The following is a 13,086-nucleotide window of genomic DNA, read 5'->3' as shown; positions in this document are numbered from 1 at the left end:
TCAAAACGTTTTGATTCGAGAAAAATCCTTTTCTCAGAAACAGGTTCCCGTACGTGAAAAGAAATACAACACTTCACACATCAGTGCTATTCGGGCAGTTGCTAAAAACCACCGAAGTAATTAGCCGCCAAACATTTGCAGCATTAAGTGCCATTTGCTGTTTGACACAGCAAACCGGCTAATCGTTTGAAGAAAAAAAAATTTAACCTACGCTAGCAACCTTCGGTTGGACACTATATAAACGGCCGCGTGCGACGCACAATTTGAAGGTGTCGAAAATTCGTGCCTTTTTCCACATTCAAACTTACACCGACGGCTCTCCCATCGACGACCAACCCTGAGGGGGGAATTTCTGGTCGCCAATAGCAGCAGAGCGCGGGCGCAAGCTTGCGACCTCTTATCGAAGACATCAATCATAAAAGCACTAGCCACTTAGCGCTTTGCATGGCCCCCTCTTCCCCAAACAACCGCCCATACAAACCGAATATGATTCGTCTTGGCAGTTGGTGCGTCGTGCAGTAGCAATGAGAAAAGCATTTTAATGGCATTTCAAGAAAATGTGCTTACCTTCGAATGTCGTTCAGCAATTGCTTCTACGCAGCAGCGTTCAGGTTGTGGCATCACAATTTGCGTACTCTGATGACCCACATCCCACCGAAACCGAAAGCACTTTCAACCGAAAGTGAAACCTATTGCTTTCATTAGCCGAAGAAGCCGATAGGCACACGATCATATATATAATTTCTTCATTAACACCTTCTCCGGTGAACATCGATTCGGTTGACTCACGAGCAATTTCTTCATTAGCTTCCCCTGGTTGGCCTTCCCTTTGCAGGCCGATTACCGCCACCGGCTCTCAAGTGGTTTTAAAAAACTAAAAAGGCTTACGTACTTCACACAATATTCAAACTTCGCCGACACGGGTTGGCTTCGAACAATAAGAAATTCATTCAATTCGATGCCATTTTACACGATTACCGGAATGGTGACGAAATCATATTCACCTGTGGAGAAATTTGACCGACATCTCGCGAATTCTTCGGGTTTTTTTTTGACCGTCTGCTCTCAAAGCAGCAACATCAATGCGTTACACTGTTCACTTGCGGCATTCATAAATCGCTATCTGGACAGCATAAATGGTAATATTTTTTTTATGGTTCGCCAACAACATCGAATAAATCCGATGATTTATGGGACTCTATTACTGTGCTTCCACCAGGGCAAACTCCACAGGAGCTCCACACACGAACACCGGAGATTACACCTTCCACCATACAGAGGAGAGAAAAAACACAACAAATCGGGTGTGTTTTATTTGAACACCATCAATTTTTGGCTCTCGAAGATTCACTTGCCACTCTGCCTCGAAACAACTCTGTGGCGGAGTCTGTAGACTCGGGTTTGCTCTTATTTCGGAAGATCTTTTTCCAACGCTTTTTGAGGCAATCACGACTGTTGAGGGGTTGAGATTCTCTTTTGCGGCTAGCTTCGTCTAAACCCAAGCCGCACTATCGCACGCCAAGACGGTATAAATTTATGCTCGAATCACTTTCGGAACCGCGCGTTCTTCTCAGAATAATCAACCAACGATCCAGTTCGACCCGTCAAGTGACTCACTGGCTTCCCGTTTTTTCGTCACCAACGACGACTACGACGACGACGGCGGCAACCGCGCCCCGCACGCTTTGATTCAGCACATTGCACTAATCTCTTCCCGTAATTAAATCATTAGCGGCATGCAAACTCGATCCGGCTGCTATAAATATCCCGAACTTTGCCAAATGCACTTCTTCGGATCTTCAGTTCATCGGTTTAACCGAGCCGGTAGCGACCACAACCATACCGCCTGACTTGGCCTGCTCTATTTTCGTCTACATCACCAGACTTCCTGTCGGCAGGTTACACGGAACTCTTCTGGTCACCCTATCCGGCAATGAAAAAAGGACACTTCACGCACACTCTAATCGAACGCAATGCGTCTCTAACACACCCCCTCCTGAGCATTGGAACAGTAAAAGGCAAAAGGTCCTTATCGCGTATTCCCCTTTCCGGCGGCGTAAACGAGATGTGCGACACACAAAAATTTCTACGCCACGACGCGTCTTCACAAACTGTTTATGCTACGACGGCGAGCACCGAACTAAAGCACAAAGCCGCTATGGATAACGAAGACGCCGGTACGACGCCGTGAGAGAGATCCGGCTGGTGGAGAAAAAAAAGAGCGAGCTGTGTGCAACATTTTGCGAGAGAGAATGCAGATTCGTTAAGTTTTTCTCTGGAACAGTAGAGCTCGAACGGCCGGCTACCGCCGAGACGCTGTTTCAACATAAAACCAACCCGGAAGAGTGGAAACGAGCACGACACATGTCTCTACACGGGTTTTAGTCACGATTTGAGAAAGAAACATTCTCTCCTCTCATTCGAAGGACGAAGTTGTTTTTATGCAATTTGTTTACATTTTTTCGATGCTGTAGCGGTCGGTGCAGCTCTTTGCTGAAGCGTTTGTTTTCATGTTGCAATGGTGGATGTTGCGTTATATGTTGTGTGAAACAATGCTGCTGTCTTTAGGACTTTAGAAAGGATTGTTCTGTAAATGAATACACCCAAATCTACAGTTAGACATTCACAAAAAAATTGCATATCCATAACTGTTTTCACCAAATAAAAATAAAATAAAATCAAAAATTCAAAATAAAAAATCTTTGGATTGATTCAAGCACTGAAGAAGCTTACAAGTAATAAAAGAGATACGTATCAGTCCAGACTACACTGAAAGAAAACGCCAGTCGCATTTTGGATGAAACTTCATTCAAAACGATATATAACTGAGGATTCCGATTGTATGATAAAACAATTTGCATGATTATATAATCAATATTCAGTGAGTTTTCACTTCTTTTATGTGTGGTTTCCATCCATATGTTATATAGTTGTTAGTTATTTTTGAAATGTTAGTGAACTGTGTGTTTATCGTCATGAATAAGACTGAATGTATATTACCAATTGTCATTTTAATCCTTGAGAAGAATTTATTCCTAAAAATAAATTATGAACAGTTCGAATAATTTTATGTTTAATAATGAAGGAGTTTTATACACATTTCTTCGGATGCTCTTTAGAGATGGTCGGGTATAGAAATTCTTGTACCCGAACCCGACCCGTACCCGAAAAAAATAAAAAATTTTACCCGTACCCGACCCGTACGCGACCCGCACCCGATTAAAAATTACCTGTACCCGTACCCGACCCGAATGAGTAGTAAAAATTTTACCAAAATTCAGTATGGAAAAAATAAAGTGTTTTAGATATCGAGCCGTATCAGGCTCTAGTTGGTAAGTAAAATACATTAAAATGCTTGTTTTCATTTAAACATATAAATACATTATGAAGCATGAATACAGGGTCCGCCATGTAACTTTTTTTTTAAATATGCAATAAAACACAAACGGTTCATCCGAATTCAATTTTTTTCTCATATTAAAGCACAATCCTTCCGGTTAATTGTGGAATATAATTACATTCAAATGGCTGCCTCGGCTGGCCTTGCAGTACGCCATACGGTCGGTCCAGTTTTTAAGTACATTATCGATTGTATGCAGCTTTATTTCAGCTATGGCTGCACGAATGTTGTCCTCCAAGCAGGCGCGTATACAGGGGGGTGTTTTAGGGGTTCAAACCCCCTCCGAAACTCAAAAAAGTATGATATTATGTAAACTCTTTTTTTTCAAAAAAGTAAAAAATAAAATGAATAATTTTCAACAAACGACTCCAAAATAAAAAAATTTCAAATAATTATATAAAAAGTTCCATTTGTATGGAAATTGATCAACATGTTCTGAAACACCCCCCGAATTTTTTTTTTCTGGGTACGCGCCTGCCTTCAAGGCTTGAATTGTCTCTGGCTTGTCCACATAACACTTATCTTTGACAGCCCTCCAAAGATAATATTCTAACGGCGTCAAATCACAGCTCCGAGGCGGCCAAAACAACATCCAAATTTCGACTAAAAATTCGTTCTTCGAAGACTGTGCGCAGAAGATCGATCGTAGCGTTGGCTGTGTGGCGCCGTCTTGTTTGAACCAAATGGTGTCCAAGTCTTCCTCTTCCAGTAACGGGAAGAACCAATCGCTAATCATGGCGCGGTAGCGCTCGCCATTGACCATGGCGGCGGCTCCTGCCTCATTTTCGAAGAAAAATGGCCCAATGATGCTGCCAGACCAAAATCCGCACCAAACCGTCACTCTCTGAGGATGCATCGGCTTCTCCATGATAACGTGCGGGTTTTCCGTCCCCAGATGTGAATATTTTGCTTATTAACATACCCGCCGAGATGAAAATGTGCCTCATCCGAGAAGATGATTTTTTTGCACACATTCCGCAACATTACCATGATTTTCAAAGTAAAACTGCACTATTTTCACGCGTTCCTCAAGCGTATACACAACCATTTTCGTTCAGCGGAAGGATACAACTAAGTTTCTGTCAAATCAGAAGTGACATTGAGGTTACCAATGTCGAAATAATCACTAGTTCAAAAAAAAAATGTTAGATGGCGGACCCTGTAGATTTCCAATGTCTTTGGTACTTTATACTCATTTACAAATGTCAACAAAAGGGAATAATATCTACTCAAATTTTTCGAGAAGCATATTTACCCAATATGTCGTAATACCCGTTGAATTCAATTTTGGAAAGGTATGATTTTTACGAAACAGTGCGACTTTTGATCCAATTCTTTAGAACCACAAGTAAGCGTGCTCATTATCTTGACACACGAATAAAAATTCACATTCGAATCACTTGAAAAATCACGCAAAATGGTTCCAAATGTCAAATTGAATATTATACGTGACGAAAATGAATGTTATGCGAATATCCCCTAAAATGAATAAATAAAAGCTAGTGGTTTTTACAGCCATTGAACTTCTGTGCCACCTCCGGTGGAACCTTCAACGAGTGAACACGGTGAAAATTTGAGTATTTCGCGAGAAAAGATTTTCACCCGTACTTTTGTGAATCCGCGTTGTCACGCATCGAGATTTTCACTTGTAGTCCAGTGAAAATAAACGAAAATTAGGTGGCAATATAGCCCAACTTGCTGTGCCATCAATCGGTGTCATTTCAAGTGAGGTGACACCGCCCAGAAGTGAAGAATAAGAAGAACTTCTATGCAGATTTTCTGAAATAAATGTTAATGTTTTTATGGTTAGAATCCCAATGATTTATATGAAAATTTTGAAAATCTCCAACCAATATTTAAAATAACAGTTTTCTGGTATCTGAATGTGATATGAGTACTACACTACATTTTATATATGAATCAAATAATTTTTACTGGATTGTGCATTAAACAGCTTTAAAATGGAACTTGGAGTCCAAAGCACAAATATAGGATAACCCCTAAATGACCATACCTGAATCGGCCAGTATTAGTCGAAAAAGACGTTTTCGTTCGGCACATCAGAAAAGACATGGCACTTCGGTGCCAATTGAAAAAGTGTTTTGCAAGTAGCATTAACTTTACGTCTGCTTAGCGGTTCAAATTGAACTGTTTAAGTTTGCACTAAGCAGTTCAATTTGAACTGCTCTGCACTGACGAGTCTAAGACGAAACGTAAAGAAAAGTTTAAAATGGAAGTTCATTAAAACCTACGTGAAAAGTAGATTCCGACCGCAACATCTTAGAGCTAAGGCAGTGTGTCTTATTAAATATGTTATAAACAAAGTAGGGCGGGAAATATTCACATAACTTTTCACGTAACGTTGATTGATCGTTGAGAAATGTTTTTTTTCTGGAAAAAGATGCCAGTTGTCAGGTCTGGTCCTAGGCGCGAATGTCATACTACGAAGAAATAAGAGCTGCGCACACAGGCCCAAGATTTCGGCTTCGATTGACTTAAAAACTTGACAAAACATTCTCGAAATATTTCATTATAACAAAATACAGAAGAAAAAATATGGCTTTTTGAGAATGTTAGAGCCTACGTCCTTGAGTAATAAATTGTTTTCTTCGATTTTATAGACAATAAACTTTAAATGCGTTTTTCTCGAAAGCAGATTTTGAGTCTGTGTCCATCGTCATTCAAAAACTACTGAACCAATTTTTTTCAAATTTCGCACACACTTTCTACATATAAAAACCCAGACCCGAACGTTTTCCTTTTTGTTATTTGTTACGTTGGGGAAGTTTTACAGCTACAAAATGGCCGATTTTTCGGTAAAAATTGTACTTTTGAATTTACACAACCACCAAAAATTAAACAAATTTAAAAAAAATCAAACAAAAACGTTTAGGTCTAGAAAAACTGTTGCTCTAACTATGCTGCTTTGATTTGTTAACTTCCGATTAGTCTGCGCTGAGATACAGTGGACACCGCAAATCATGATTTTTGAGAAGCGTCCTTAAAAATTGCCTCTTCACAGACTTATTTCTCAATATTTTTCCACGAAAAAATTACAAAATATTGTTCGAATGATGCTTTTTATTATACAAAATATTTGAATATATTCTGTTAAACGATAATTTTGAAAAAAAAATTGGCAAAAATGATGATTTTTTTCATCATTTGACCATGCAACAACCCCCCCCCCCCCTTCTCCTCTCTACCATCTTAAAGCTAACCAGTTATTTTGTAACTATTTCAATGAAATAAATTAAAACTGCCTGAACCTAATTATTCGCACAATATTTTACGTTATGTGTAGAAAAAAAACTATGTACAAATATTTGCGTGCAGGTATATAGTGTGCTCTAGAACAAATTGTGATTATCCTTAAAGTCCTTAAAACATCCTGCGATTCTAATCCAAAAAGACTCTGGCAAATACTCTTAACATATTGTCCCAATTTGTTTGGTTGACAAAAATGTGTGGGACATTAATTGTCAAAATTGTTTCATCAAATCTGATCATTTCGACCTTTGTTAGGAAACTTACATTTTAATTCATAGATTTTGAAAAATGTGAAACCTTTATGGGCATTTTAAAAATTGCTAATTCATACTCATTGAATACAATTTCCAAAAGATTCCAATTGACCTGGAGCAAAATCAGAGTTTTGGAATGTATGTTATTTGCATATCAATTGATTTTCATTTCTAGCTGTATAATTTCAATACTAATTCATCTTAGTAGCATGCGCATTTTAAGGACTACATGATACAAAAACTCAATGAAAATCTTCCTAATATCATCCGACGATCGGTGTAAATTAAATTCATTCGGTTTCTGACCTTCGGGTATATGTATGAGCATCATACACATAACAAAATGAGTAGTATATTCTATGTGGCTGTTATGTGTTTCCAAACAAATGTGATGTCGATGATATTCATACAAATCAGTTTGCTTTTGACAGAGGGGATCGGATGAAGCAAAAACCATTCATTCTGTGGCCGATGAATTCTTCTAGAGTACGAGAGAAAAATAGATGATATCATGTACCTTACAATTTTGATATCATGTACCTTACAATTTTGAAACAGTTTTCAGGAAAAAACGCAGGTTAAAGATTTTTGAAGTCGTTTCGAAACTTTAGCTTAAGAAGAAGTAAAAAACAGGTAAAGTAAAAACCTTTTTTTATTCCACCTAGTGGGTGTAATGATACCTTTCTAATATTTCTTATATTTTCAAACACATCACTAGAAGATTCTGTCAAGATTGTTTTGTCGTGAATACGACCTACTTTACTATGGGGCGCCTTTTCAAAATTTACCCTCTGAGAGAGTGATAAATTTTTGATCGTGAATATCTCTTGTTGTATCTAACGAATCAACATAACTTTTGCTACATGCCATCGGAAATATGATCACAATTTTATGATAAAATTTTCAGTTGTGTGACATAATCTCAAATAATTCAAAATTAAACTTTTCTGAAATGTTTGGTATAAACGAGTATCAAAGAGGATAATTCATAAGGCGCGTTTGCCTTTCTCGTATTTTGAAAGCTCATAGCTCAGTGATCTGTAGAAGGATTTATATAATCTAACTACCAATAGAATCGAAATTTTTCATCTTAAACGTCTAAAGGCACAGCATTGAAGTATTTCAATAGTGAAGCCTTCTTTGCTTTTGCGAAAAATGTGAAAAAGTGGAATGCTTGCATAATTCATACAATTGATCAACTAAATGATATGCGGAAGTGTAAAGGAACATGTCATTAGTTTTTTTTATATTCACGACAACCAGTTATGTCTCTGACATTACCCACCCGCCTTTTTGCAAACTTGAATAAAATCAAAAACTTTCTTTGATATAATCTAAAAATTACCTTTCAATCTGTAAGCAGTTATGTCAAAATAATAAAGATTTGGCAACCCTGCACGCTATACAAAATTGATCGAAGCACGTTATGTGAAAGGCGGTGACGTCAAACGTCGTTTCGCCACCACTTTTGAACAACTCCTCAAGAAATTGAAATTTTTTCACTTATCGCGCTGTAATACCGGACCAATCAGTTTTTCGACAGCCATTCAAAGAATTTCAAAACCTTTCATTTGCATCTTAGTTTGTAAAAATTTTCCAAAAAAATTGGGTGCACATTTTTGATAGATTTGTACATATTGCCTCGTAATTCCGAAACCGAAAGTCGGATCCGGATAAAATTCAAAAGCGATCTATGGGAGAATAAGACCTTTTATTTGAATTGGAAACTGTGGAAATCGGTTCAGCAATCTCTGATAAAATTGAGTGGAATTATTTGTCACTTGCACACATACATACATCCATTCATACATACACACACAGACATTTGCTCAGTTCATCGAGCTGAGTCGAATGCTATATGATATTCGGCCATCCAGGTCTTGGTTCAAAAGTCAGTTTTCACAGTGATTGTATAGCCTTTCTATATGAGAAACAACGCGTTCTGTCGGTTACGTCACTTATACGATTATATCTCCGGAGCCGAAAGTAACAGCCGTTTGATCTTTGAACTTGGTCAATGGTGTAATAGTGGCTTTCAAACGAGCCTAAGCTTGTTCAAATTAATTCAGCCATTTCAGAGAAAATTGAACGGTAAAAAAAATATTTAAAAAGTACACACACACACAGACATTTTTTGATCTCATCGAGCTGAATCGAATGGTATATAACACTATGGGTTTCCGAGGCTTCATTAGAAAGTCGGTTTTCCAACAATTCTAATACTTTTGTATAAAGAATAAATTATATAAATAAGGACGTTTATTCTTACTTTTAGCTTTTCGGTTTGTTTTCTAATTTTTAAAAAGTATTTAGCTTTTTTTCCACAGTTGATATTTTTTTCATAGTGCCAAACCGATTTCCTAACACTACTTTCTAGACACCATTTTTGTACAATTTACTTTTTGTTGAGTTATCACGATTTGAAGAAAGTGCATGCAAAAATGCTTACGCTCTTTTTTTAAATAAGTGCCATGTTTCCACCAAATTGAAAAAAGTCGGTAATGATTTTGATCAGTTTTCTACTGTTAATTTCTGGAAAGTTTTTGAATAACCTTTGAAGAGAATAGTCACATTGACGCAATTGAACTCAAACATCGTTTTCTGAAATTATTTAAATTGTTTTATGTTATTTATATCCCGAAACGAAATTTCAGTTCAACTAAAAATATCAAGTGCTCAATTTTGTGTGTGTTGACAAATGTGTCTGTCATTCCCTAGTGCGTGTTACCGATTGTATGGTAGTGTGAGACCACTGGTTTCTCGCAATTAATGCGTTTGTTTTGCCTAACAATTGTCAAATATTTCTAAGGAGACCAATAACTGCTATATAAAAATAGAACATATATCACATCACACAAGTCTGTTTATGATGGTAACAAGGCAATCAAAATAGGAAGTCCCACAACAAAATTTATATGATACGTATTAAGAAGTAATAACACATGGATCAATAATTCCCGAGACTAAAGCAGAGATGGCGCTCGTGGTAAACCAGTAACCACGTCTTTCTAGAGTACTAACTTTTGTTTGAAACGGGTCAAAATTTTAAGTCGATCGGACCAGAAACAGCTGAGTTATCGAGGTTGGAGTAAAGTCGTTTTGTAGTTTGTTTAAAAAATGGAAAAAAACCCGAGTTTCGTGTTTTGATAAAACATTATTTTTTAATGGGTAAAAACACCGTGCAAGCGAAACAAGGGATTGAAAAATGTTATCCGGACTCTTGTCCATCAAAAGCAACGATTTGTCGGTGGTTCGCCGAGTTTAAACGTGGTCGTACCGACACAAATGACGCGGACCATGGAGTCATCTGAGTGGCACACAGCTGGCGAAAGCCGTCCGAAGCGTCCGAAAACGCAGCAGTCAGCTGGCAAAGTCATGGCGTCAGTTTTTGGGGATACGCATGGCGTGATTTTCATTGACTACCTCGAAAAAGGTAAATCGATCAACAGTGATTATTATATTGACTTACTGGTGCATTTGAAGGATAAAACGCAAAAAAACGACCGCACATACAGAGAAAAAAATGCTTTTTCATCAAGACAAGTCGATGAAAACAATGGCGAAATTGAACGAATTGGGCTTCGATCTGCTTCCTCACCCCCCATATTCGCCAGATTTAGCCCCCAGTGACTACTGGCTCTTTGCTGATCTTAAAAAAAATGCTCCAGGGAAAAAGATTTGGCTCAAATGAGGAGGTCATCGCTGAAACTGAAGCTTATATTGAAGCGAAAGATAATTTTTTTTATAAACATGGTATTGAAAAATTGCAAAAACGTTGGAACCATTGTATCACCCTAAAAGGTGATTATGTTGATGAATAAAAAAAAATTTGCAAAAAAAATGTTAGTCTCGGGACTTATTGATCCATGTGTTATGTAAAGAAGTAATAAGGGAAATTATCTCTGTTTTACAACACCTATACGAAAGGCTACCATTCTGACCAATAAATAAAATATCACCAAGATGAAAACATAATTGTTAATCATATTGCATTTAGTCTAAGCTATGGTATTTGAATAAAATGATTAATTACCAAAACTTTCCATGAAAATACATACCGATCAACTTTTTAGGAACTCCATATCATTGCTGTGAATGAAATATATTTTATGTGTGTTTCTTTTCTCTTCGTCATGCTTTTGTTCTTGTGTGGTATAAATTGAGGCAACACTTTCAGTCAAACGTATAGGCTGACAGCTTCTAAATAAAATTTGGGTTTCTCTTCATATTTGTCAAATTCATTTCTCGTACCCGTGCCATTACAAAAATAGTCCTAAATTTTTTCTGCTTCACAGAATCAATGTAGCTCTGGTGCAATTACACAATAAGCATGAAATTGTGTTGGCCAACTGGAATCAGGAATCAGAACAAATTGACTCAAATGGCGTAAGCAAATAAGCTTACGCGTATGCCTCAGGAATGCAAGAAACCCTTTCAACAATAACATCCAACTCAACGATGAACAACTTTGCTATACGTGCTTGAACCCACCTGTAAAAAAATGTGTAACATGAACTAAAAAAGTGTATTACAGAGACCGTTCATCTAATTTTCAAATAAAAGGTCTTACAATCCCATATAACACGCAGTTTCTCTCCGGCAAGTATAAAAATTTCATTTTCAGAAGCGTGTTTTTATACATGATACGGAAAAATCAAGCCAAATACATTTAAATAACCGTATAATTCTTCAATTAGGCAGGTATGGTTAGTTTATCACCAAATACATTGACTTTAAGTATACCGGATTATCGTTCTTGGTTCTGGAAATATCGGAAAAGTGCTCGTGTGCTCCAAACCGGAAATTATTCAAATTTTTCTGAAACGGTTAAACCGATTTTCGCAAACGAAGAGTATTGTTTCTATAAATTGGTGTAGATTTTTATGCAGATTCGGCTTCCGGTTCCAGAAATACAGCGTAGTGTGGTGTATGAAATTGAAACACTTTCAGTGGCGCGTTCCCCTAGTTATTTTAAGATTTGTGCCTTGGATTCCAATCAAAAATTCTTCTTAAAGTATTTTTGTTCCAAAATCAACCTTTGAAGCGCAAACAAAACAAACGTTTTAGTGAATTTACTGGAGGCAGATAGAGAGTTTTCGACAACATTGTAACCATTGCAATTTCTGGTAACTTTGCTGAACAAAACATTGCGCTAACTAACTAACTTACTGAAAGGTTTAAAAAAAAATCAGTTTCTTGTTCTAACTTTTTGCATATTAATTCTAGGGAAATGGTATGTTCAACAAAGTATTAGATTTTTCAAGAATACGTTAAATTGTAGAGAGCTTCGAAGTTCTATGATAATTTTTGAAATAGTTATGGATAGTTTTATATAAAAAATGGTCATATTTCGTACTTAATTATTTCAGAAGGTTGCAAAAAGTTGCAGATCAAACCACTCTAGCTCAAAAGAAATTTTAATTTACATCAAAACCTTGAAGAAATGATTTCTATACGATAGTATCCTAGGATTCTATAGAGTTTACGTATTCAAATATTTTCTTGAACATAAATAAAACGAATATAAATATTAATTAATGCTACCACTAGTAACTATGGGTAGTTTTTCACCGGAGGCGGGAAAGTTGTTGAGCTACAATAACAAGTTCATAATATACTGTTAGTTTAAACGATTCAGAAGATGAAATAGAGTTTTTTGAACTTATATATCTTTTATTATGGTAATTTTATTTATGTTGAGGAAAATATTTAAATAAGTAAAGTCCATAGATACATCGTATATCTGATGTATCTATGGACTAGCTCATAGAATCCTAGGATAATATCGGATACAAACCATTTCTTCAAGGATTTGCTGTAAATTAGGTGTACTTTCACTTTAAAACTATTTCAAAACTTTTTTTTTTTTTTTTTTATTCAAGAATATAATGTTTAAGGCACACTGCTTAAGCTCTAAGATGCCAAGGGCTTTTACTAATTTAAAATTTACGACTAACTTAAAACTAGGGTTGTATCATTAAGTAATGTCATATTTGGGTCGCAGTGGTTGACTTTGGCAGATCCAGCCTTCATGTGGTGATCGGCCGGTGATCTGAATATTTCATGAGAGTCTTCCATATGGCGTTGGTGAATATTCATGTTGGCCGCATTCTTCGGTCCGTGTGGGTCCGCGGGAAACACCCCCAGGTTACGAATACCCGG

The 13,086-nt window shown here is 36.9% G+C and overlaps 1 protein-coding gene across 3 annotated transcripts in view; it reads right to left on the bottom strand.

The window, feature by feature from the left end:
• The window catches only part of LOC131438794 (roundabout homolog 2-like), a 513,725-nt gene extending 511,600 nt beyond the window's left edge, over positions 1–2,125 (bottom strand). For all 3 annotated transcript variants that reach the window (XM_058609072.1, XM_058609073.1, XM_058609074.1), the window contains exon 1: positions 568–2,125. The gene's annotated coding sequence lies outside the window, so the exon portion shown is untranslated. The remainder of the gene's footprint in view (positions 1–567) is intronic.
• Positions 2,126–13,086: the final 10,961 nt, after the last annotated feature.

Source organism: Malaya genurostris, chromosome 3, assembly GCF_030247185.1.
Source record: "Malaya genurostris strain Urasoe2022 chromosome 3, Malgen_1.1, whole genome shotgun sequence".
Lineage (NCBI taxonomy): Eukaryota > Metazoa > Arthropoda > Insecta > Diptera > Culicidae > Malaya > Malaya genurostris.
The sequence above is the reverse complement of the archived record's forward strand: the minus strand, read 5'-3'. Positions and strand labels throughout refer to the sequence as shown.